We start from the raw sequence: 26,768 nt of genomic DNA, 5'->3' as shown, positions 1-26,768 counted from the left end.
GCGTGTCCTGAAGATGAGATCACACTTCTCCGTGGCGAACTTAATGCCCATGTTGGTCACACCAATTATGGTTATAGCTGCCATGGTGTAATACCTTTGGTATCTGAAATTATGATGGAACTCCGCAATTGATTTGGTTTTAGTGGTTATGCATTCTTGAAAAGTGCATCAATCACCTCATCACCTGTACTTGTGGTGACTGCAGCAACCAAATTGACCTGGTCTTTGAACGGCGCCATGATATCCGACTAAGAAAAGATGTGAATGTCATGTCATCTGTGTACCAACTCAGCATAACTTGGTCATAGAGGATATAATGCATCGTACAGGTGGAAGGATAAATGCCCCCGAGAAGGTCAAGTGGTGATAGCTTGAAGACTAGAAGGAGACCTTAGCCGACAGCATAAATTTTACTCCGTTGACCTGAATGCAATTGGAAACATGTGGACTCATTCTACAGATCTTTCACTGCAACAGTCACAGTAAACTTGGGTACGAAATAACCTAGTTCCTATTGCATTGAAAATCAAACATTCTTATGGATGATTCCGATCCAAGAAGAGCTGTATAAAAAGACAGAGGCATACTGTATATAAACTGGGTTTCAAATAGACTCCAGAACACAGGGAAAGTATTGACTTTGCCGAACGTGTGGCTAAGAAATCTGTCGCCACTCACTGTAATGACCTGTGTACCAGGTGTATCAGAACTATACTGACAAAGAAATCAGGCATACTCTTCGTGTGATATTGAGAGTGATGATGCAGTTGGATTGCCGATGAAATGTATATTTTTGAGGAAATTAAGTGACCTTGTTTCTTCCGGGCGTGCAGTTCAAATTGACGAATTTGCAGTTAGTGCTATGCCAGAGAGTCAGCCGCTGAGCGTGAGAAGAGGGAGGGGAGGGGAAGTGAAAGGAACTGGACAGTGTACAGTTTGTTCTGAACAAATTGACTACTATGTGAACCCCATAGAAAGAGAAGACCTACTTGTACCAAGAATACAGACAGCTTTCCAAGCCGTTCGCCACGCACTACACATCCTGGGCAGAGTCCAAAGGTCACTCACTACTACACCATTGTGAACTATGCACCAACGTAGGAGGGGGCCATATTGAACATCTACTGTAATCAAACCATTCGGCGTGTTGATCCCTCGTTCAGTATTTCATTAAATTTACAATGTTGTGGGTGAAGGAATACACAATCGCGACGCGGCAGCTTTGCATCTTCGAGCATGTTAATTACATACATACATACATACATTTATTGAACATAACAGGCGACTTCGCCCCTATACATGTTCACATGCAAAGTAAAATAAATAATAAAGAATAATAATAATAATAATTATAATTATAACTATAATAGTAAGGATAATAATAATAAGAATAATATCTAGCAGTCATTAGCTGTAGCAGTCCCTCACTCAATGTTCAAACATATTCATCCAGTGTCCTTATTGTGCTCTGTACTTGCGTCACATTATTGTTCCTGACCTACACCTAATCAATAAATCAAACAACAACACTCAGCATTTCAGCACTTAAGCATGTTAATTAATATAGAATATTACTGCGACAAAACAGGTGAGAGGAGAAACAATCTGGTGCTTTTCTTGTCTTCCCTAAAACACGGCAGCAGCTCGTCAATCTGAATCGCGCACCCTGAAGTAACAATTTAACCTATTTTTCTCAAAAATAACAATTTTCCCCGCCAGTCTGATTTAACCATTATTCTGAACATAACACGAAGAGCATCCTTGATTATTTGTAGGTACAGTTTTGATAAACACTGTACATTACTGAACTCAAAAGAAGGAGAAAAGAACTATTTTTCAGCTGACCAAAATAGACACAAGTATTGAGCACTCTGTGTGCATTGGAGGCAAAATTTACCAGTGATTACAGGACAAACAAGAAATCCTCGAACATTAGCAACAATATTTGTAGAGATTTCCTGCATTGAATTCCCACATCACCCTATTGCAGATGCTAAGTCCTATCTTATCTATCACATCAAAGGATGTCGACAGTCCCAGTAGGGGTATGAAAAACCAAAAACCGCCAAAACCAGACGACCTTCTAGAAACATCTGGAATTTGTAGCTATTTTAAGATCTCATTATCAACTGAGAAGCTTGTTCAGTGCCAGTGTTGACTCTGGCTCTGTTCCCAGTCAATGGGCTACAAATATCCTTGTGCTATTTTTGAGCAAAATGACGATCCAGCAGAATGTGCACATTACCGTCCAAATTGCCCCCAATTGCACACGAGAAAATATTTGAGAGTATCCATCATTATTGACTGCTTGAAATCGTCGACATTATTGCTAACCAGTGCATATTCATTAAGAATGCTAACTGAAAAGCACTGAAAGCTTCAGCAGGCAGTGTACATTACCTTCCGAATTGACTTTCCACCGTGTTCCATATCGTGTGATCTGGTCTGCTCTCGTGACCATGCTGTACCAGAAATGCTTATAAAACCGGAAGTTGTGTATGTTGCGCTGCCAACGTCTCTGAGGGCTTCTTAGTTAAAGTTGGCGTGTACACCAATGTACCACTCCGTCCCCACTGCTCTTTGTCCTCAGCAAGGACACGACTACACGGGACCTGAAAAGGAATGTTCCTAGGACTCTCCTATATATGCAGATGATGTTGCACTTGCTGATAAAGTCAGAATGGGACTGCGGCATCAAGATGAATATTGGTATACCTGTTTCTCACAATACAACCTTAGAATGAACAAAAAGAAGAGTGAATACGTGGAGTCGTCCGAATAATCTAATGGCTCCATCCAAGTTGATTCACGTATCTAGGATCTTGCCTACAGACTGGTAGTGGGGTAGTTGTTGAAGTGCAAATTATGAAAAAGGCAGCATGGATGAGATGATGGGAAGTCGGAGGCACACACTGTGGCTGGAGTATGCCACTACATCTGAAGTCCAGGATGTACTGCATGGTACTCCGTCTTGTTGCTGTGTACAGTGTTCAATGTCGACAGAATGAGAAAGATATGGAGTAGCAATTAAACAACATGTGAAAGTGTATACTCCATAAGTCGATGGGCATCACAGTCCTGCATCCCGTAAAAAAAGACACAGTTCACCAGCAAATGGGCATCGCACCCGTCACTCGTGAGGCATCTGATGCAGTTGACAATTTCAACCAATCCTTTGAAATTACTTCGCAATGTTCACATGGACGTAAGATAAAAAGACATTGAAAATAAGAAACAAATATTTAAAACAAGAAGTGTTGCTGGGATTGGTAACATTTCTAGGCATATACCAAAGTCAATTCGTTGAGATATAGAACCAAATCTCTAGTGCTTAATTGGTTTGTGTATGTATTAAGCAACTACGCCAGATGAAAGAAGAATTAATGTAATAGCACCCTGTGAATAAAGAAAATATATTAGATTGAGGAGGTCAAATATATCACGATTGACATATCTTAGGATGTTGATAGGGTAGATCTTGGGAGACTATTGAAAAAATTAGTGCAGGTGGGCTAAATAAAATAGTGGCTGAATCGGTGACTATAAACACGTGGCCACATTATTAGAGTAAACATTAAAACATTGAGAATTTAACATATAAGATGTTACCAGTTTTAAGTTGATGACCTGTATTGGTACTTAGCTTTCATGAGTGACTTGATTCGACTGGGCATACCCTCAGTCACTATTTTTCTCTGACTCTTTAAATCGTCATCATGAAACCATATCTCAACGAGCATCTCAATCAAGCCAATTTTTTGTTATATTCGTTTTTCGGATTTTTCTTTGCTATCGCCCAAAGATTTTCCATGGGGTTCATGTCTGGACTGTTTTAGGCCTATCAAGCACATTCATATTGTTTTCCCTTAATATTCCATTACTTCTTTCGCTTTATGGCAAGGCATAAGAATAATTTCACTTTGGCCACACCACTCTTGAACCCGAGGTAGCAAACGGGTTCTTAGTACTGTACTGTTCACGTCTCATACTTCCTTTGACAATATATAATCGTCCACCTCCATACTTGAAAGCACATTCCAGACCATCGCTGATATAGGATGCTTCACTCTCTGCTTCACCAATTTGGATGGAATTATTCTCCTCCTTTCCTTCTGACATACTGACTTGTCTCTTCTTCAAGAGGAATTCCGATTCGTAACTAAAACAAACCGGAAGTAAATAAAACAAATAAGCCTAGCATTCAATGCAATAAGCTGTACCGTTTCAAAGAAAAAATAATACTTGTACTGTGCTGTTCGGTTACATCAGTTAAAATGGGTAAAAAATGGAATAATGAATGATAATTTAGGAATTACAGTAATTTTTATGGACTTGCCTGTTTCCAATCACCAGATGATCAATTGTGGAGCGTCTTGGCCCACTTAACCTCTTTGCAGCCATAGCACGAGTAATCCTCGCTTTTCTTTGATGTCGTCTTGCTCTCATTCTAGCATAAATCAACTCTCGCCTCACAGTCCTGGCTGGTATCAGTGACCCATACTCTTCTAGTTTCTTACATAAATCCGAACTAGTAACCTTGCGATTGTTTACTGGCAAATTAATCAGTTTTGCGTACTCCTTGGGGTTAGTATCTTCTTTCGCCCGCAGTTTCCGGTACGACGTTGACATTTTGTCTTCCCCTTGTCTTCACATTTTAAAATTCCACTAACAGACTGCTGTGATGTTTGCTATATAGAAGCTATCTCTTGCGGTGAGTAACGTTTCCATACCTGCCAACATTTACTGTTTACCCGTAGAATTTACGGATATTGCAGCATTTTACGGTTTTACGGATGGACGGTGTCATTTTACGACTTCGAGGACAAAAATTTGAAACGTTAACATTCGATAATCACTCCACTACCGACAATCGATTGTTTGCGTGGGTCGAAGCACGCTCGGTCTTGGTCGAAGGCATATCCATGATTGCCGATAACTCATTCTTTGATATGATTGGTAATTTTAACCATGTGACGTTTGTGTCGGTAATGGAATTGAATTTAAAGCCGTGTTAACAGTTCTTCCGTGTGAATGTTAGGTGTCGACAGACTCTGCTCCGCAAATTCTTTGTTCCGCTCCGTTCGCTTGTTGTGATTTAATCTATATACTTTGACCACGTGATTGTTGTTGTTTGTTGGCCTTTTACTGTTATGACGTATTTTAATGAAGTGTTCGAGTTTTTGTGTTATAACTTGGTGCTTCGCAGTTACCAATATTCGTTGACTAATTACATTGGCTCCAGTGATTGGATATACCGCTATTAGCACAGCCCGTTAAATTATAAAGAAGAAGAATAATTACATTTGTTCCACGTGTGTATGTTTTTTTTACCATGTGCATATTCTTCGTTCACGCGGTTGGCGTCGTGTTCATTTAATGGTTTAAGACTTTGTGAGCTTTGCCATGTTTTTATGAAGTGTTTGACTGCCTTGAGTGTTTATGTTATCATTTTATGTGACGTTCAATGATCCAGGTTTCTTTCGATGTTGCAAGAGATATAGAGACATTTTTCTCGGACATTTTCATACGCTATACTTCTATTGTAGATTATCTTGAATAAATCCAACATTAGCTGCCTCTGTGGATCAGTGGTAGAGTGTCCCCTCCGGATCCCAAGATAGCGGGTTCAAACCCGGCTGAGGTAGTCGGATTTTTGAAGGGCGGAGAAAAGTCCATTCGACACTCCATGTCGTACGACGTCGGCATGTAAAAGATCTCTGGTGACTGTGACGTAGGTTGCACATTGAATTATTATGTGTGGGACGGCAATGGTGAAGAAATAGATTGATGACGAACATATAAAAATAAAACCAAGCATCAATACGTCACGTAGTATAGAAAAGTATGTAGTATAGTGTGACACTGGTCTGACCAGTGTGGTAGCGTAAACGAACGCGAGCGAAGCGAGGTATGGCACACAGTGAAAAGGATTACTGTCCTTCACAAAAATAGGCGTGCCCCGCTATAACCAAAGTTCACTTTTCAAATACAAGGTGGAAGCAAGTAAGCAGAGTGCGCGAAGAAGCTTTTTGCTGAGACCATTTCCAAAGGTGTGCGTGGTAAGTACAGCTTGGGAAGGAGTATTGGAATAGGCGAAACAGTAATCAGGGAACCAGAACCAACCGTATTTTCATAATAGACATGTATTGTAATGACAACAAAAGTGGTCACACGAAAACAAGGTAAAATAATTAATTGAAATGAATGACTATATTCAGCAGTAAACAATCGAACTATGAACGGTATCACCATAAAATAGGGCAACAAATTGATTATGTAAACCAAATAGATTATCAATATTAAGTAGTTTGACAGAAAATAAGGGATTAGATACCAAAAGTTTGACTAGAATTTAACAACAAGAATCGTAGCGATATATTACCACAAATTTTTAAAAGGAATTTAAAGATACCAAGGCCACTGTACAATATCAAAAAGGAAACCTGCAGGATAGGATGAAAGGAAACACAACGGATGAAGGGAGGAGAAAATAGTATCCTAGGGCTGGCAAAGGGAAAAGAAAAGTACAGCCTGCAAATAATTTTTTAAAGTAGTGAGCTCGCACCAAAAACTAGGCGTAAGTGAGAGATTCGAAAAAGTCACAGATAATACAGTCTATTTCTTACGTCTGTTCAGAGAAATGTTTATGCTTTCTGGTTCACTTTTCTTCCTTTCAGTGCTAATTGGGGAATGAAATTTAGAAAATCCAAGTATGATCTTGAGATAGAACACGAAAGTCTACAGCTTTGTCTTGCAACCAGAGCAAGTATAAAGTTACATTTCCAGCCAGAAGGGCATACTGGAAAAGGAAAATAGTTTCATGTGAAAATACGAAGTAGAAAGCGGAAAGAGATTAAAACTCGCTCACCCAGCCAGCGGTCTTGAGTTCGGATCTTGAGCAGTAGACGAAGTAAACATCGCATACGGGCCAGCCGTAAATGCGAATAAAAGGAGTCCTCCCTCCACACAGTTTGTTGCACAAAGTCGGACTCGCTGCTCGAGGCCAGAGCAGGCCTATTTATATCGTAAAAGAAGAGTCCAGAAGGAGCAGAGCGCATGGTGACGACACAAGCAGCGTGCAGAGGGGAGGGGACGGAGGGAGAGCAGTACTGAAGCACAGAGCTGGAACACACGCCGAGGTTAGAAGCCGCAGTAGACCAGTTGAAAAGGTAGAATCGTAGAGATAGGGGAGCACGTTGCATGACACATTAAATCTCAGCCATAGACGACCAGGTCAGCTATCTAGTGGGCCTACAGTAAAACGGAACGTCGAAATTGACGAGCAGACAGCCAGATGGCGTCAAATGAAATGTCTGCACACGGTAGCTTAGGCCATACGATTATTATTATTATTATTATTATTATTATTATTATTATTATTATTATTATTATTATTATTATTATCGAGACATTTCAAGAATCATATTCTGTTGATTTTCCGTGCATACGAAAATCAAGAAAGGGATAAAATTTGCCTTTTGCACTGTATGTGTGTGTGATATTAATACTGCACATACTGGAAGAAACGATTTAAGTAATCATGTGAAGTGCGGTAAACACCTACGTTACGTTAAATCTAAGGAAGATAACAAGAAAATCAACACATTTTTGCCAAGTCTGGAGACGTTGACAGTGACGTAATTAGGGTCGAGTGTCTGTTTACTTCCTTTTTGGTGGAATACAATGTTCCTTTAAGTGCGGTTATCATGTGGTGCTTTATTTAAGATGCTTCCCACATCAGAAGTTGAAAGGAAATACAGTTGTGGTCGCACGAAAACGACATGCATTGTAAATAAAATGGCAAAAATGCATCATCTGAAGTTTAAGTGCATTCAGAACGGTCCATTTTCTTTGGCAACTGATGGAAGCAATGATACGAATGCCAAGTTGTATCCTATTGTTGTTACATTCTAACAGCTGAATTCTCATAACATACCAACTGAAAACTGTGTGCTCCGATAATGCTCATGTTTGATAGGATAAAAAAAATGGGGTTTCAGTAGTACTGTAGGAAGTTCAGCCAGGTATTGCCGTTATAGGTTGCACTTGACACGTGATTAACCTAGCAGCTGAAAAAGTGCTTTAAGATTACCAGTTAAAGTGGGTGAGATCTTTGTTGATATATTTTATTTCTTAGAGAAGAATGGCAAAATGAAAGAACGCCTTCAGAAATTTCAGAACTTGCACAATAAAGAGGCAAAGAAATTTCTGAAGCACGTATGTACTAGGTGGTTATCTTTGGGCAGATGTTTGTAAATACTACTGGACCAGTGGTATCCCTTTCTTTCTGTCTTTTTGTCTTCAAGGAGGAAGTAATATTATGTACCCAAAACATTTCCACAAGCTTGACATCTTTCAGGATACCTAGAGCTGAACAAAGCGGATCCAAGGAATATCAGAAGAAGAGAATTCTTCATTATGCTACTACACATGCCCCTAAAAGGATAGCATATTTTTCCAAACGTGACATACCCATCCTAAAAAGCAAGACTTCTGCTACAACACGTGTGGAAGAATTGTTTATGTTCCTGTCCTCCAAATTGAACAAGGCCTTTTGCACTTTCCTTCATGTGACTATTCCTTTATTTGACAAATTCAATGTTTCCCTTCAGACTTAACCCCACAAGTTCACTTTTTATTAGAACTTCTAATGGATTTGCTAAAGCAGTTCTTCACCAAGTTTGTTAAGCCCAAAATTGTCCAAAGCTCCTCATTGCTTGAAGTTGAGTTCAACTTGATTCAAAATCAAAGAAGTGATGATGAGTTAGTTATTGGCATTCAGAATTCGAACATAGTGAATGATTTCCAGTATACAGATAAATCCCTTCTCTTGCCATCACTGAGAAACTACTTTTGTACTGCCTGTGACTACATCATCAACGAGTTTCCACTCAAGGGTGATGTGTTAAGGCATGCTCAAGTTCCTAGGTTAGACAAAATTGAAGATGCACAGTTTTCCTCCATTCGTTTTTTCTTGGAAAAGAAAGGAAGAAAGTGAAACTACAGATGAAATGGTGAATGAGCTTCAGAGGCAGTTCACAGCTCTTCAGGTAGATGACACTATCGTTGCAAATCAAGATGCTGCGAGTGGTTCCAGCTGGGTACAAATATCAAGAATTCGTGGAGCCGATTGACTTCTTAAGTATAACCGAATTTCTAGAGTAATGCTCTCTATTCTCACCATACCCCATAGCAATGTAGAATGTGAACTGGTTTCAAACTTGTGAAGAAAAATAGAACAGAGTTCAGATCATCCATGTCCAATGAATTTCTGGAGTCTATTTCTATTTTGAAGACCAGGAGTTCTGGTCCCTATTATGACAAAATATTTTCTCGAGACTTTTCGCAGGAAGCAAAAAATGCCACAACTATGGCTCTAAAGTCGAACTAGCGTGTGATTTGCAGTGTGTATTATATTATTTCCTGCCTGTGTTACGTTAAACAAGTTTTATTGTGTAAAGCCTTTTTCAGTTATCATATATCTGCTTAATTTTTCAGGGAAGTCCTGGTATGTACGATCCAAACTTATATTCACCACGCCTGCTGCTGTTTAACAGGGATTTCTTCTTGATTGTTATCTTCTTCTACAAATCATTGGTCCATGATATAAGTGGATTTGATTTCATTGAAATGTCCTGTTTAAAGAATGAATTATTGTATCTTGTAGCCCAGAAGTATTATTGTTTTCGTCAAGCCGGGGTATGTCGAAAATCCTTACATGTTTTCATCACGCGTGAGTTTTACTGATAGCCCTTTTCAAAAGTTGACTGGTATTCGTTTCTCAACAAGTAGCTCTCTGACAAAGCCTTTATTGGCGAAGGGTCCTTTCAGCTTCCCATAACCTCGAAATTTGACAGTTCTCTAGAACCACTCTTAAACAAATATCAACTGAACTCGTGAATAGTATCAGTAATGCATGTAACTTACAGAATGCACAGTCTTAATTATTTAAATCAATACACCAACAACATGCAGATATAGACGATAAACTACAGAACATGAGCACTAACAAAAATGACACAAAACCATTTTAATAATGAAATTACATTGTGGTTCTCACTGTAGCCACTATATGAGAAAAAACATTAATGAGGACAGGGATATCCCAAGGGGTAACTTTACCACCAAACAAGTTCAAGGATGAGGCTATAGAGGTCGATAATTTACATAAAGATAGAAATATATCTTTTACCCTAATAATTTGGCCACTTGTGGTGTGTTTCTAGAAAATAGAACTCAGAGCATTACAGTAGGTGAAGCTTTATTTTATCCTGTAACAGTGATGGGATTGGGTCCCACAGTGCAGTATTGTAAGGAACATTATTTTCTGATATATATAAATAGTGAACTAAAATAAGGGGTAAGGCTCTTTATAATAAATAAGTTTCAGGATTTTGAGTAACTGGAAAACGACCTTGACAATATTTTAAGATGGATTTCAGGCAATGTTACGTTGGTAAACGGGGTGAAAAGTCTAGTTGTGTGTATCACAAATCGAAAGAGTCCTCTCCGCTTTAATTATTGTGTTGATGGGGTGAAAGTTCACTATGGGAATCTCTGTAAGTATCTAGGTATTCATAATAATAACAACAGATCTTCATTGTGGTAATCACATAAACAGGACTGAAAATGAAATTTACAGATCTCTTTATATGATTGTGAGGTTATTTAGGGGTTGTAGAGGAGAGGGCATATAAATTTCCAGCAAGGCCACAATGAGAGTATGAGACCATAACATTATTTGATCAGAGAAAGGAAATAATCAACAGAAAGTGCTCCGTTTCTTCTGGGGGATTTCTGACAAAAGAGGTTTTTTTTACAGAGATGTTGCGAAGTTTAGGCTGGGAAGACTTGGAGAAAGGAAACGAGCTGTTCGATTAATGCCACGTTTAAAACATTGATACCAATTACTGTGTACAGTACACCACTGTCATTTACCCGAACGTACCTCCAACAAGTCAACCTTCTTCGTAGAGAACCTTTCGCACACTACACAGTGGTGATGTCATATCGTTCTGTTCCAGTACAGACCTTCAGAGGCGAGGGGTGTATTGGGTAGCGTAATGGGTCGGCTTACACTGACCGTTACAGTAACCTTGTTGTACAAATTATGTACATTCTGAAGTAGTACAATACAGAGTACTGCACTGTACTGTGTAGGTAAACAAAACACGCAACAGAGAAAGCGTTATTTACACATCCTTTTGCTCTGGCAGGAAACCCTTCTCTTATTTTCATCCATCGTAATAAAAGTGCAAATAGCATTAAGTACAGCGCTTGTCGCATCGTAGTACGGCAATTATATCGCGAGTAAGATAACCGTGAGGTTCGCACGGGAATCTCGGGATGTGCAACTGCTGCACGTTTCGTTTATCTCAAGCGTCAACTTCACGTTGCAATATTTCGGGATGTAATTGACCTATTGCGATGAAGCAAACGCCATTACTTATGTGATTTTTAGTGTTAACGACTGCGCAAAAAATAATCCAGAGTGTCTGTTTGATGAAACGTAAGTTTATGTTGAAAATACTATTTTCCTACGTTTTGGACTGGCTCATATTAATTACTTTAATTAGCCCCTTCCCTGCCTTCATGCCCGTGAAAGTCATTTTTCAATATCTCTTATTGTTCCAGATATATATGCGGTGAAAGGTTTTAGTGGGTCACCCTGTACAGTAGTAACCTGAGTAATTCACTCAACAGCGGGGTCTTGGGCTAAGTGTATTTAGTGAGAACCGTTAAGAGGCAGAATTGGTTGCTAGAGGGAAAGTCATTAAAAGAACACCAAGCAAGAGAAAACACACTTGGGCAACATTGATAAGTATATACGTAGATCGTCAGCCATTGTATAGAAAGGAAGGGCGACCGATAATCTATACGTAAAAGACGTATGTTCATGCAGAGAGAATCAGAACACACGAGTTTTCTACGTCCAGATTCAGAGCCACGGCGAACTCGTGGCAAGCCTTCCCAATTTACAAATATTGTTCTTCCTTGAACGAGAAGGCTTTGAGCACTAACCAGGACGATGCAGCGTGCAGATAAACAAAAGCAGCAATAGGATGATCCCTTGTAACCCCTGAAAGATGCGGGAAGATGTGTGGAATCTTACAGAACTCGTGACAGGGTATCGCAAAAGACACCTGCACTGCCCATTGCAGTGTGCACGAGATCACCGTTATAAGTAAACAAACGATATTGAGTGTTAAGGAACCACGGGCCGCTTCTTGGAGCAATGAAGACATGTTCAGAGGAAGTAAGGGATTCACTATGCGTGAGATGAGACCAGCTCTTAGCCAAGAGATATCAGACAAGAAGACTGGAAATATTGTCTGGTCCAGGTCGGGACCCAGTGGTTGCTATCCTGCTCTAGACATAGCTTTATTACGAAGCTCATCCTCTTTAAATGCAGTAAAAAGGGACAGACCGAGCAGAATGACTTTGTGCGCGGTCATAAGAAGGGACTTAAAGGGGGCGCCTAAATCTATGTGTCAACAAGTTATCTGATTAGTGATGCGACATGTTGAACTGGTACGGGACAGCTGTAGAACAAATCGTCCACCTTTGAATCACGTAATCCTAAGTAAGAGAAAGAAGATGTAACCTCTCCTTGACTCGAAACTTGGTGACCACGGAACTCGTAGCTGGGTCTGACACACCATCCAGTTATTTGTGTGAGCCTGCTAACTTTCTATTCACTCTCCGACCTTTCTTGGTCAACTGTTAATCTTTTCCGACTGTGACGCTATTAGTTTTGTATGTTCCCTTAATTTTAACGATAGCTTCACTTCTTCTCTGATTGGTGTTAAGAGAGGAAGGTGTTGATCAGTTCTGCAATAATATGTCCCTGATCCCCTGGTGGTCTGCCATAAGCATAACTGTCCCTTCCTCTCATTCTATTACTTGACTGATAGCGAAAATCTTGTGCTCCCACCCCACCCTCTGCCTGTGACTGATCAACGTAGAACCTTCCCTCCAGCTCCCTTGTTCATGGATTGTTGTTCGCTAGAGAACCTCTTATCAAACGGTCAGTATTAAGTGCATGATCCGAGTGAGTGTTTCCCTTCTTCGTGTCAGAAGTGCTTACAGTCGAGTAATATAACACGAAAATAAACAATGTGGACCATTACGGGAGTTACAAGTAATTCATATATCCTAAGTGGTTAAAACAAGCAATTGTCGTACCTGCTCAATGTCCGCTGTGCTACGAATATCTTGTTATTGTTTTCATTGTGATGTATGACTGCTGCTTTCAAAAGATGAGCAGCTCGTGCGGTAAAAATGTACCAGAAGTTGCAGTTTGTTTGATGAATATATCTGGAGACACTTCGTAGTTCTTATTCCTCTCACGGATTCACACACATTTCTTATGTACTTTGTTATGAGCCTTTAAGACCCGCGGTGTGGAACTGTTTATTACGACCACCCTGAGGATATTCTGTAATGCTCTTGTAACTGCTAAACGTGCAGAGTAAAGTTAAAAATTCGTTCAAGGTCAAATTACGACGAATAAAATGCAGTTTCCGTGTCGATGAACAACCGTGTTGCCCTTTAGTCACGTGTATTAAAGCGCCCAACACGTGGATATATCTCGTTGGTCGACCGAGGGAGGTAGAAATATCCTGAATTTATACCAGACCGTCACCTGTCTTCATACAATTCAAACAAGGGCTACATAGCCGAGGTGGCAAAAATGTCCTCGCTTCACCTGAAAGTCCGTGGGTTTGAGAAATGTGAGAAAAGAGATTTCAACTTCTGGAGCGACACATGGCCCAGAGGTACACTCAGCCTGCTCCATAAATGAGTACCAGGTTAATTCGTCAGCCCAAAGTGATTCCGTTCTTCCTCGTAGCTGTATTAAGGAATGAACCCTGTGCTTTGTTCACCTGTAGCCAAATTTCTCTCACTGGCGATGGATGACATTTATACCCGTATCTCAACGAACAGGAATCTTTTGAAAGCACTTGAATTCTCATTGAAAGAGAGCTTAGGTGTTATCTCGACTGAAATTAATATACAATTGATTCAACGCATTACCCAAATGCAGAGACTCAACACTGGTGAAGTGTAAATGGTATTGTTCACTTCTTAGCGCGACAATGTTTACCTTTCCATGGAACTTCCGATAAGTTGTACGTTCCTAGTAACGGCTAGACTTGATAACGTTACTGAGAGTTCCTCGTTCTACTGCTAGTACCGTAGTTACCAGAACGAGCTGAGTTCTCGCATCGCAGGACTCAGTTCCTGTAGCGGACACCAAAGTTCTACTGTTAGTAGTCAGTTCTTGTGGTACACAGCAAAGTTCTACTGTTAGTAGTTATCAGAACGAACTGAGTTCTCTCATCCCTGTAGTCAGTTCCTCACCAAAGTTCTACTGCTAGTAGTCAGTTCTTGTGGTACACAGCAAAGTTCTACTGTTAGTAGTTATCAGAAAGAACTGAGTTCTCTCATCTCTAGAGTCAGTTCCTGTGGTGGACAGCAAAGTTCTCCTGATGTAAGTCAAGCTGAACAATTGGCACTAACTGAGTCGGTCATCTGAAAAACAGGACACGTCCACAAAGTTACATTTAACAGGAGAGACACAAAATGGAATGAACTTTGAAATTATCGAAGTTGCATATAAATAATAAAAGCCCATTTACTCCTATAATACGGATTTCAGATTCCATCCCTGAAGGTAAGAAAAATCAAATTTTGTTTTCTTGATGCGTACAGTTTTCCAATTGAACTGAATTTGCATAGAAAATAAAAAAGGAAATTTCCATACCTGTCTTTTAATTTTGTTTTTAACTCGATTTTATTATTACAATGTCTCTTTTCAGTCAACCTATAACATTCCGAAATCAGAGAATTACGAAGTGATCCCAAACAAGGCACATATTGTAATTCTGACAAATAATAATTAGTAATCATGTTCATGTTCATTCCCTCTTATAGGATATTATATGGCTTGTGTGGAGATGATTTTGCTTTTTGCTTTGTAAATACATGTTTATTGTGTTTGTTTATTCATACTCCCTGCTTTGTAACTCAGTGACCATGGAATGGCTCTTGATGTTGTACATTATATTTACATTATTGCATACGTTCGTTGTAGTTATTATTATTATTATTATTATTATTATTATTATTATTATTATTATTATTATTATTATTATTATTATTATTATTATTATTACGCATCTCTTAAAATGTAAATAAACTAATATTCAATATAGTAAATTATGCTTATATCTTTGAATTCATGTATTTTATTGCATATTTTTATTGCTATGGCAACAAGACTTCTTTATGATGTAGATACAGAATAAAAGTATTTCTTCCCAAATAGATATGTTATACACCCCCTGTGGGTAAGGGACGCAGATGAAGAATACACCTACGCTATATCCTGCTGTTGTAAGAGGCGACTAAAAGGAGCGACCAAGGTATGGTAGTGTTAGAGCCATGAAACTAATTGTGGTTAGTACCATCATGCGGGGAACTCCATGGGTCACCTTTACTTGCGAGTAGTACCACTATGTTAGGTACACAACAGGTTTGTGTTTAGTAGCAATATCTGTTGAGTCTATGTATGGGTTTTCTTGTGCCCGTGATTAGTACCATTATGAGAAACACCACGGGTCTGGGAGTTGTCTGTGATTAGTACCACTATATGAGCGACACCGTGGGTCTGCGCTGCCTGTAATTAGTACCCACTACATGAAGAACACCATGGGAATAACGGCGCCCGTGATTGGTACACCTAAATGAGGGACACCATGGGTTTGCGTTGCCTATGAGTAGTGCCATAATGTGAGAAACACCATAGGTCTGCGTTACCTGTGCGAAGTAAAATACTTGTGTGTAGTACCATAATGTGTGGAACACCGTGAGTGTACGGTATTTTTGATTAGTACAGCAAGATGACAAGTACTATGATTCTACTTTACTAGCCATAAGTGTACTTAAGAGGGGTCGTTGACCAGATTATTGGACCCCTTTAGACAACAAGCATCCTCGATTCAGAATTGTATTTTAGAAGCAGTCCCTTGGTCAGTAATACTATCGTTTATAAGAGTTTCTGGGTCGGATCCACCGATTGATTTAAATGCATATCCACCCATTTATTCTTCATCATCATGCTTTTTATTCTGGTCAGTGGATGATTTTGAACTTTTGAATTGTCATTACATTTCGTCTAATTTCATAACATTAGGGACTGATGACCTAGATATTAAGCCGCTTAAAACAAAAAGCATCATCAGGTTTATTATACCTGCACCAATCCGACTACAGACTAGGGAAGTATCTTTCATTACAGTACGATATGTTCTTACTTAAATGTATAATTGAAGAACTGAAGATCCATATACAGTTATAACTGGTATAAATCAAAACTGTGTAATTTGGGAGAGAGTAAGCCCATGTGGTATTGCGCGTCACAAGAAACTGAGTGAATTGGCTGTGCAGTTCGATTACACTGCTGTGAGCTTGCTTTCAGGAGGTGGTGGATTCCAACCCCTCAGTCGGTAGATCTGAAGTTATATTTGTTTTTTCCTTGGTTCCCTCGCTATCACTATTGGCAAATTCTGTGGCTGTACCTTTATTAAGGCAAAGACCGCTTTCTTTCATTTAAGTCCCAGCCCTGTTTCCTCTGCCATTCTTGCCTTACAACCTGTCTTCGATCAGTGTGATTTAAGCCAATATATATAAAAATCTGGTAATTGTGATTGACTCATTAGTGCCCCTGTAGATTTTACGGGTTTCCCTAATATGGAAAGCTTGAGATACACCAACTTGCAAGCTAAAAATATGTTTAAAATGATCTCCCTTCCCCTACTGCTCAATGAAGAAAGAAGAAGAATAAAGTAGCATCCAAGCAAAAGGAAGGACAGATAAGTCCTACGTGGTATGCACTTGAACTTACGGAAATTGCCATAAAATATACCAACTAGATCTCTCTCTCTTTCTCCTTCCTCCGCCCTCCCTTTGAGAATACGGTTATAATAATGCGTGCACCAAAATACAGGCAGAAAATATTTAAATTTAATTTAAGCTGGTGAAGGAGAGAATGTATGACTAGCTCGGGTTGGCGGGTTCGAGTCCGGCGGTATTTGAGGGTGCTCAAATACGCCAGTCTCATGTCTGCAGACCTACCGGTACGTAAAAGAATTCTTGCGGGACGAAATTCTCGCTCCTCGGCGATTATGGAAGCCATAGAAGTAGTTAGTATAAATAATAACATTATTATTCTCAATTCAGCAGTGAGCTTGAAAGCGACCTAATTTCTGTTCACATAGCTGAGCACATTAGTTCTCCTCTATGTTTCCTGGATAAGCTTGAAGTTATAACCAGATATAATCAAACTGATAATATGTTCAATAATCTCTCCCCTTTACTTGTGTTTGACGGGAGAAAGAAACTGAAAAAGTCGAAAGAAAAGCAGCTTGAATTGTTCTTCGTGATATCCGGCAAAAGAATAGCGTTACAAAAATGTTGCAAAGTTTGGGCTGGGAAGACTTGGGATAAAGGAGACGAGCTGCTCGACTAAGTGGTATGCTCCGAGCTGTCAGTGGGGGGATGGCGTGGAGTGACATCAATAGACAAATAAGTTTGAGTGGTGTCTCTAAAAGTAGGAAAGGTTAAAATATGGAGATAAGGCTGGAATTCAAGAGGACAAATGGGAGCAAATTTTCGCTTATAGGTAGGGGAGTCAGGGATTGGAATAACTTACCAAGGGAGATGTTCAATATATTTCCAATTGCTTAATAATCATTTAAGAAAAGCAAGGAGAACAACTGGTAGGGAATTTGCCCCCTGAGCGACTGCCTTAATGCAGATCAGTAGTGATTGATTGATTGATTGATTGATTGATTGATTGATTGATTGATTGATTGATTGATTGATTGATTGACGTACGCGCAAAAGAAAACAAAGGTACTGTGTAATTTCTGGAACTTTCGAAAATCACACTGCAAAGACTTATTAAAATCGTTTAAGATACCCCTCTTTTCAAGGATATGGTTATCGTAATGCGTCTCAAATTAAAGGCAGAAATATGTAACATTAATTTGAGTGAGAAAGTGGGTTTATTTTCTTAATTCCTCATTGAGCATGGGAACGGGCTTAATTATTAATATCTTGATTTATTTCATCATAAATTGTATCATTTACTGCTGTAAGAGAACGTTCATTATGGATGTATATATTGAGGAGAGTTTGATATTGTTATGTCTGGTGATTTTAATATGTAACTAGTCATGTTGGCAGGAACGATGCGCCTTGAGAAAAGAGAACAGGGTAGTGATATATACCTTTTAGTGTAGGGCCTAAATTGGCGATTACTATAACTAGTGTGCTTCGCTGCGTCCTCACCCATATCTGCATCTGAAGGCTCATTACCTGAGGGTACTACGTCACATAACCAAGAAGGAAGACCATCTTCGGCCTCAAAGGTGCCTCCTATACTCCAGGCTTCGTGCCCTTCCTCAAAATTGAGATATCGCACTGGTCACGGCCCTTTTAGATTCAGGAAGTATTGTGTCCACCATTTCGGTAGAATGGTATTACTACCTGAAGTACTGATGTAAATATCCTGAATATGTTTCTTTTTCTATAAAATGTGTTTCGGCTAACTCTATGTCAGTCATTTCCCGACGTGTTTTCGGAAAATCTAGGTGTGACTGACTTAACTGAATACAAAATTGAGGTTACGGATTCGAACTCCGTAATATTTCCCCCCCTGCAGGTTATCTCCGCCGAAAATGAAGGCCCTCAATGACATCATCGACCAAATGCTGAGGGATGGTATCATTCGAGCCTCGAAGTCGGCGTATTCTTAACCCTTTTTTCTGGTGTCGAAACCTAAAGATGGCTTTAGGTCGGTAATTGATTATTGGGCGTTAAATCGTAAGATTATTCTACAACCAGTACCCCTTCCCGACTTGCATTCATGTTTCTCTTAGTTTCGGGAGTCTAAGTTCTTCACCATCTTGAATCTCAACCAAGTCTGTAATGAGATACGTCTGGTGGAAGAATCAAAACATCGGACTACCTTGGCTACAGAATGGAATCTGTATGAATACAACCGGGTGCCTTTCGGTCTCCCCACGGGCACGACTATTCTTACTAGGCTGCTATATTAAATTTTAATATCTGTACCATTATCTAGATGATGTTGTTAATTTTATTGAAACCTTTGAAGAACACTTTGCTCATCTAGATTAAGCTCTAAAACGCCTTCGTAAAACTGGATTGACGCTCAAGTTGTAAAAGGTATCTTTTGATTAACCATCTATGTCCAACTTTGGCATATAGTTTCACCTGATGGAGTTTCAGTCGATCATTCCAGAACGCATGCAATCCGTAACTTCAGGTCTGGCAAGGATGCTAAGGGGTTGCTAGATTTCTCTAGGAATAGCTCTGTGAAACTCCCCGGTCTTGACTATGCTAGATTTCTCCAAGGAGTTAATTGTACACACAGACGCCTCTCCATCCGCGGTCACTGCGGTTCTTCTTCAGTAATCTGAACTGGAATGGCGGCCAATCGCCCATGCGTCCTGAACCTTGTCACCCCAAGATGCCAAGCACTCTACGTACGAGTTAGAACGACTGGCCGTCCCATTCCCCTTAGAAATATTCCGTCTTTACCTTGAGAATGTTCAACTTCAATTAGAGACTGAAAATCATTCTCTGAGGTGGGTTCTTGCTAGGCCGCATCTTACCGGGAGAATCGGATATCAGCGTTTCAGTTTGACGTGCGAGAATTCGGTGATCTGAAGATATTGTCTCAGATGGATTAAGCCGAATGTTTCCCGGCGATTCTGATGTTGTTGACTCGAAGAAAAGCCCTTTGCGTTCTATTTCAACATCTCCTATTATAGGTGCCATTCTAACTGACGCCCCTTTGATATTTCATGATATAGCGAAATACCACCGTGAAGACCAGTGCTGGCTCCTATTACGCAAACCCTTCTTTTTGGGGAACATGTCGTCTATTATGTTTTGATGAATGGGGTTCTGTGTTGCCCTTCAAGGCAAGATCAGAAGATGCAAATTGTTGTTCCAGCTGTTCTAGCGCCCATGATTTTCAAGTATTACCATGAGGCCCCATTAGATGAGTAACCCGAGAAACGAAAGAATTGTAGGGGTCCACCTGTCTCAAGTAAAATCTGTGTGAAGGCCTTCGCTTTCTCATTAGAGTATATGCCTACAAGTGATGATGTTACTGATTTAATTATATTTCTTCCCTTAGTATCTTATTAGTTTAAGTTTTATACAAACAAGTTAGAATTAGGAGGCCTTCTGCCCCTGAGGGTTGTGAAATATTCTATGTTTTTAAATTATATCCTAAGTTAACTTTTATTATGTTTTGTTTAAATACTTTTTTGAAAATCTTCCCTTCAATATTATTTCATTACCATTCTGCCCTTAAGGACCGTGCCTCCAAACGTGTGTCAGAAAATTCGTACACTCGTCGTCCAAAGTCGCCAACCTTACCTGCACAACACGTTACAATGTCTGTGAGTTACTGTTGCCCCAAAGTTCAATGTTACTGTGCCCAACATTCACCTGAGGCCACATCGTGTCAACCTGCGAGAGATACCGGCGCGGGGTATGGGCCCGCCTTGTTCCGAGACCCCCGTCTAAACTGCCTTCTTTGGGACTATCATCCTTGGGAAATCTTTTTAAGCTGGATTCCAAAAGCCCACTCTATCCTTGGCCCCAACAATGCTATTTGGTACTTTGTGACCATCGCCTTGGTTGATCTCCACGGTATACGGGAAAATGTTACCTCAAGATACCTTGGGAGTCCGGGCGGCCCCATCCAGTCATCGTCAGTGGCAGCCGCTCTTGCCATCGACTCTGGGCGCAACAGTCCGAAGTTCTATTACCTCGCAAACACTATCTGAACTACCCTACTTCAACAAACATCCAAGAAAGGACTCTCTATCAAGTGATTTTTCTCAAAAATTATGCATGGCAAGATTCAAGATTTCAAAGCTCTTCATACCGTGGTAAGAGCTTAGGGGGTGGCGGTCTGTACTGAGGGTGCACCTCCCCCGTCCGGTCGAACAGCGTGCCTTCTATAAGGCCGTCTATGAAATTGTACTTGACATAATATTATGCAAGGCACTAGGATTTTCAACTGTCAGATGCCTCTACCATCGGACAAATTTCCCCCCTCTGGCGGGATTAAGGACAATTCTTAAGAGAAAGCTAGATTTTAGAGGTGGCTTATTTTAGTTTTGAAAATTATTTTGTTCTTGTGGCAAGGTTGTCAACGCATTTGCCTCCCCCCTCAATCTCTTGCATCTATCAAACGATTCGAAATTTTCTGAATATTTTCTCCAGCCAAATAACATTTGGCGTGTGTACAAGCATCCAGCCTATCTGTAAAGAGTTCACTAACTTCCGCTTGAGATACTATAAAGGCTGGTATTGTCATTGTCATTGCTCCAGTTTATTGTGTGCGCCGCAAACTAAAGTGGCAGAGGTGGCAGATTTGCGTTCCGAAGGCCCAGCAACTCAAAGGTAATGACACATATTTCTTAACATGTGATAGCTCTCGGAGATAGCATGAGGGGAATATTTCAAAACGCTTTTATTTCGTGTTCATTTCTAAACCCCGTGGTTTAAATGTAAAATTTTCTCCAGTCTAAGGGCTCTGTTTTATTCCCTACTCGGAAATGTGTAATGTAAGGGGACAAGAATGATTACCCTCTGTTGACTACCATTCCACTCGGTACGGGATGACTAAAGTTTCTTAGCCTCCCAAATTATCAACAGTTTTTGGTATTTAATGTTTATCATTTAGTCGCTCTAGCGTGGAATACCTTAGCCTCTGTACCTTGGAGCCACGAGCCCACTTAATGTTTTAAGAGTTTTCTAGAAGGTGTGCAGGATTTTCGCCTACCTGCGTATGTTTTTCAGCCGATGATTATCAAACTTTTCCATTTTACATTATGGCCATTTAATACGGGCACTCATTACCCCTCTTTATGTTTCCGGAAAGTAATATGAAAATAACTGACAAGAAGTGACTGTAAATTCCTCATTTTGAAGGTTAGCATTTTATAACCTTCTGCGCTATAAGAAATTTATGGCTCTGAGGAACTGGACTCTATTAAAGTTTGGAGCTCAGACACCTAGGCTATGGAAGTTAATGGACCAAACCTGCTCTTATAAAACAGTATACTTGTTTCAGACCTAAAAATACTCTTCCCCCGTATATTATCATGCTGATAATTCTCTCTACCTTTTACCTGATTTCGGACTTTATGTCGTTGTTGTTGGAGCTAACGAGCTCATTATTATATTGCTATTGTTTATTCTATTTACCAAATTTTAAATAAGAGGAACAAGGAGGAAGGAATATTATTTCAAAATTTAGTGCTCTTGTCAAATTTTTGTCCATCCATTCAGCCCAGCACCTTCTTACACCTCTGTGATACACGAAATTTCCGGAATAATAATAATAATAATAATAATAATAATAATAATAATAATAATAATAATAATAATAATAATAATAATAATAATTGATGGTTCATGGTGTGGGTTACTGTAGTCACGTTCTAGTTCGTGACCATGGGCAACGGCTGAGTGGCCTAGTAAGTGGTCCTGAGAGTCGGGATACCAATTGCTATGGAACGGGATTGGGTTCTCGGACATAATCTGTGCAATGACCCTTCTTGTGCTCAGGAGGCTAGGACTAAAATTCCACCGGTTGTCCCTAACCCGTTAAAGAAGAGATCCTCACTGTGACTATGTGTAAGTAGGATAGCATCCTGCTTCATGAATTTACCGAGTTCATAATATTTTAAGGAAAGCTCGGACCTATGGGAGTAATGGAGTCCCACTCTCATTTGACAGGGGAAGGACTCCTTTGAAACAACTGTCGAACGAAATGGAATTCGATCGGGAACTATCAGTATTAATGGGGCTACTGGAAGAAAGAATGTAAAACTGGCTGATTCAGCAAACGGAACGAATCCGGATGTACTGGAGGTACCGTAAGTGGTATTCGGGTAAGAAGAGATAACGGCGAAGGGACAGGAGATGATAAAAGGTACTTGATGGGTGTTAGAAAGGGAAGGGCAGAATATGCGGAATGACTCTTTATGTGGAAAACTACTGTACGCAGCATAGCTTCTTTTAGGCACGTACATGAGTGAACGCAGTGGGTATATATGGCAGTTGGAGGAATTACGACGAAAATGGTCTATATATTCACCATGTGAGGGTTGCAGATGAGGGTGAAGTTGACAAGTTTTATGAAACATCGAGTGACACCGTAGTCAGCGTCAACAGCAAGGATGAGGAGGGTGCTAATAGGCGATATCAATGCGAGAGTTGGAAATAGAACTGAAGTGATTGGTAAATGTGGGGTATACATGTAAGCTAAGGGGAATGGGAAGCGTTTGTTGGACTTCTGTGCTAGTTTGTGTTTCGCAGTTACGAATACATTCTATTCACATGGGAGGCTAGGAGTACCAGATCCATAAAATAGACTATGACTTAACCGACTTTAAATTCAGGAATTCTGGTAGGAATGTATGAGTTTTTCGGGGATTTTTCGGAGATCCAAACCACTATCTTATCTGTAGTGAACAAAGTATCTCTGGGACTAGGATAAGGAAAGTGAAATATGTCTGAAAATGAATAAGAGTAGAAAATATCCAGGACGATGAAATTAGACAGAAGTACATGGATATGATTAGTGAGAAGTTTTGACAGTGGGCAGTAAGCAGGTTCAGGGTATAGACAGAGAATAGGTGGCATACAGGGATGCTGTAGTAGAAAGAGCAAGGGAAGGCCTAGGAACGGCTGCGGTGTGCGTAAAGTTGGGGAAAAGCCAACATCTTGGTGGAATGATTAAGTGGCAGCAGCTTATTAACGTAAAAGGGAGGCTTATCAGAAATGGCTCTAAACAAGGGCCGATGCGGACAGGGAATTTTACGTAGTTGATGGAACAAACCATGGGAAGATTTTGGTAATAACCTGGTAAGGCTATGTCAAACAGCAGCCAAAACCTTTACGGACAGTAAAAAAGAATCTTAGGAAGTAAAGGAAAAAGGAAATGGGCTGTGTTTAGGATAATTCAGGTGAACTCATAATAGATCCCAGGGTATCACTGGAGAGGTGCAGGGAATATTTTGAAAACCTTCTCACCGTAAAAGGAAATCTTCCTGGTGGTGTCGCGCACAACCAAGCTAATGGGCAGGCAGAAAGTGATGTTGGTGACATTATGCTTGAGGAAGTTGAAAGGATGGTAAATAAACTCCATTGAAATAAAGCAGCAGGAATAGATGAAATTAGACCCGAAGTGGTGAAGTATAGTGGGAAGGCAGGGATGAAATGGCTTCATAGAGTAAGATTACAATGGCGTGTTGGTAAGGTACATTCAGAGTGAACAAAAGCAGTAATTGCACCTATCTATAAGCAAGGGAACAGGAAGGATTGCAACAACTATCGAGGTTTGATTTGATTTGATTTGATAAAGCCTTTATTTACTGTGGCGAAGTTAGGGCTCTTGGCCCTTTCTTACACTTAACCACACACATATTGTTATTATTCCATAATAATATTAAACCAATATTTAATTTATTGTGCAATAATATATCATTTTCACACACAATCACTCGTTCCACTCATACAGGTACTGTACCTTGCTGGAAGCACTTAACGAGGAACTGCTGGTAGGAGGTTTTAAATATAATTTTTGATGCAGCATCCTTGATGTCTTTGGGAAGAGCTTTCCACCATCCCGAAGCGGTGATAGTAAATGATCGATGGTATGTGGTTGTTCGGTGGATAGGTATTTCTAGGAGGGACACTGAGCGAGTATCATGAGGATGTAAAGAACCAAGGTGACGAAAATTGCTGGAGAGATAAGCAGAGATGTCTTCCGAAAGTACCTGGTACACAAGAGTATTTGCATGTAGTTTACGCCTGTCATCTAGTCGTAACCAAGATAATTGTTTATAGTAGGGAGAAACTCGAGCGTCATACCGTAAATCCATAGCATATCTAAGACAAGCATTTTGAGTGCGTTGTAGTTTCAAGCTTAATTCTTTTGTTATATCCGTAAGAATTACATTACAGTAGTCAAAAATGGGAAATAATAATGACCGAACAAGTTGAATTTTCAGTGATCGAGGGAATACATTTCTGAAACGTTTTAAGGGGTGCAAGCCACAATAAACCTTTTTGCAGATATTCTTAACTTGCGCTGTCCAGTTTAGAGTTTCCGTTATAATAACACCAAGGTTAGAAACTGATTCACAATAAGATATAACAGTATTATTTAAAGTTACGGGAGGAATGCAATTTTGTTTTAAAATGTGAAGATTCTTTGATGTACCGATGATAATGGCTTGCGTTTTATTTGGGGGTTTAATTTAAGGTTGTTTTTAATTGCATAGCTATTAATTTGTTCAAGGTCAGCGTTTACATTACATATTGCTTGTTGTATATTATTAGTTCTAGTGTGGTAATAAATTTGCAGATCATCAGCATAAAGATGGTACTTGCAGTGCTTAATTGATCTGGTGATATCATTTATATATAAAGTGAATAGGAGAGGGCCTAGGACTGACCCTTGTGGAACACCAATATTTTTTGTTCGCCACGTTGATTTATTAATATTTGCAACCACACACTGCCGGCGGTTTGTGAGGTAAGAATAGAAAAATTCCAGCACTTTCTGGCTAAAGTTTAAGGACTGTAATTTGGAAAGAAGCAACCTAGGATCGACAGTATCAAATGCGCTACTGAAATCTAAAAGAGTAAGTATTGTCACTTGTTTGTTGTCCATTGCATATCTAATGTCATCTGTCACTTTCAGCAGAGCTGTCATGGTACTATGTTTTTTCTTAAAGCCTGATTGGTAAGAGTCGAGTAAAGCATATTTATGTAAGTACGTAAAGATTTGTTCATGTACCAGGCGTTCCAGCACTTTGGACAAGGGTGGTAGGATAGAAACTGGTCGGTAATCTGAAGGAATAGTGGGTCCATCCTTTTTTGGGATTGGGATGACGAGGGCATCCTTCCACGCCGTAGGGAAAATTCCTTGGGTTAAACAGTAGTTAATAATGTGTGTTACGATCGGCAGAATGGCGCCAATGATGTATTTCTAGAAAGACAGAGGTATGCCATCATGTCCAGCAGCATTTGATCTGTGAGAATACATAACTCGTTTTACGTCATTTATACCAACCACTTTAAACAAAAATGTATCTTGAATTGGCATAAAATGAATATTATTATTATTATTATTATTATTATTATTATTATTATTATTATTATTATTATTATTATTATTATTATTACTGTTATAAAAATTATTATTATTACTTGTACAGTTACGAAAATTATTATTATTATTATTATTATTATTATTATTATTATTATTATTATTATTATTATTATTATTATTATTATTATTATTATTATTATTATTTGCTCTTACAGTGGATTCGGCCGACGTGAAGTGTAAATTTAAGTCCTCAAGGGATACATTCGGCGCCTGCCTTAGTAACTTTCGACCTATACCCATCGTTCGTAATTGTTTCCATATTTCTGTCGAGTTCTTGCATTTCGATACTTGACATATGTATTTATATTTACTGTTTCTGATTAACTGTTTAACCCTGTTGCGGAGAACGCGGTAATTTTCAAAGTCATTAGCATTACCCGTTCGTTTAAACCTTCTGTACCACGAGTCACGCTTTGCCATTTCTGATTTAATCTCACTAGTCAACCACGGAGAAGGTGGTCGAGTC

Source organism: Anabrus simplex, chromosome X, assembly GCF_040414725.1.
Source record: "Anabrus simplex isolate iqAnaSimp1 chromosome X, ASM4041472v1, whole genome shotgun sequence".
NCBI lineage: Eukaryota > Metazoa > Arthropoda > Insecta > Orthoptera > Tettigoniidae > Anabrus > Anabrus simplex.
This window is presented reverse-complemented; position numbering follows the sequence as displayed.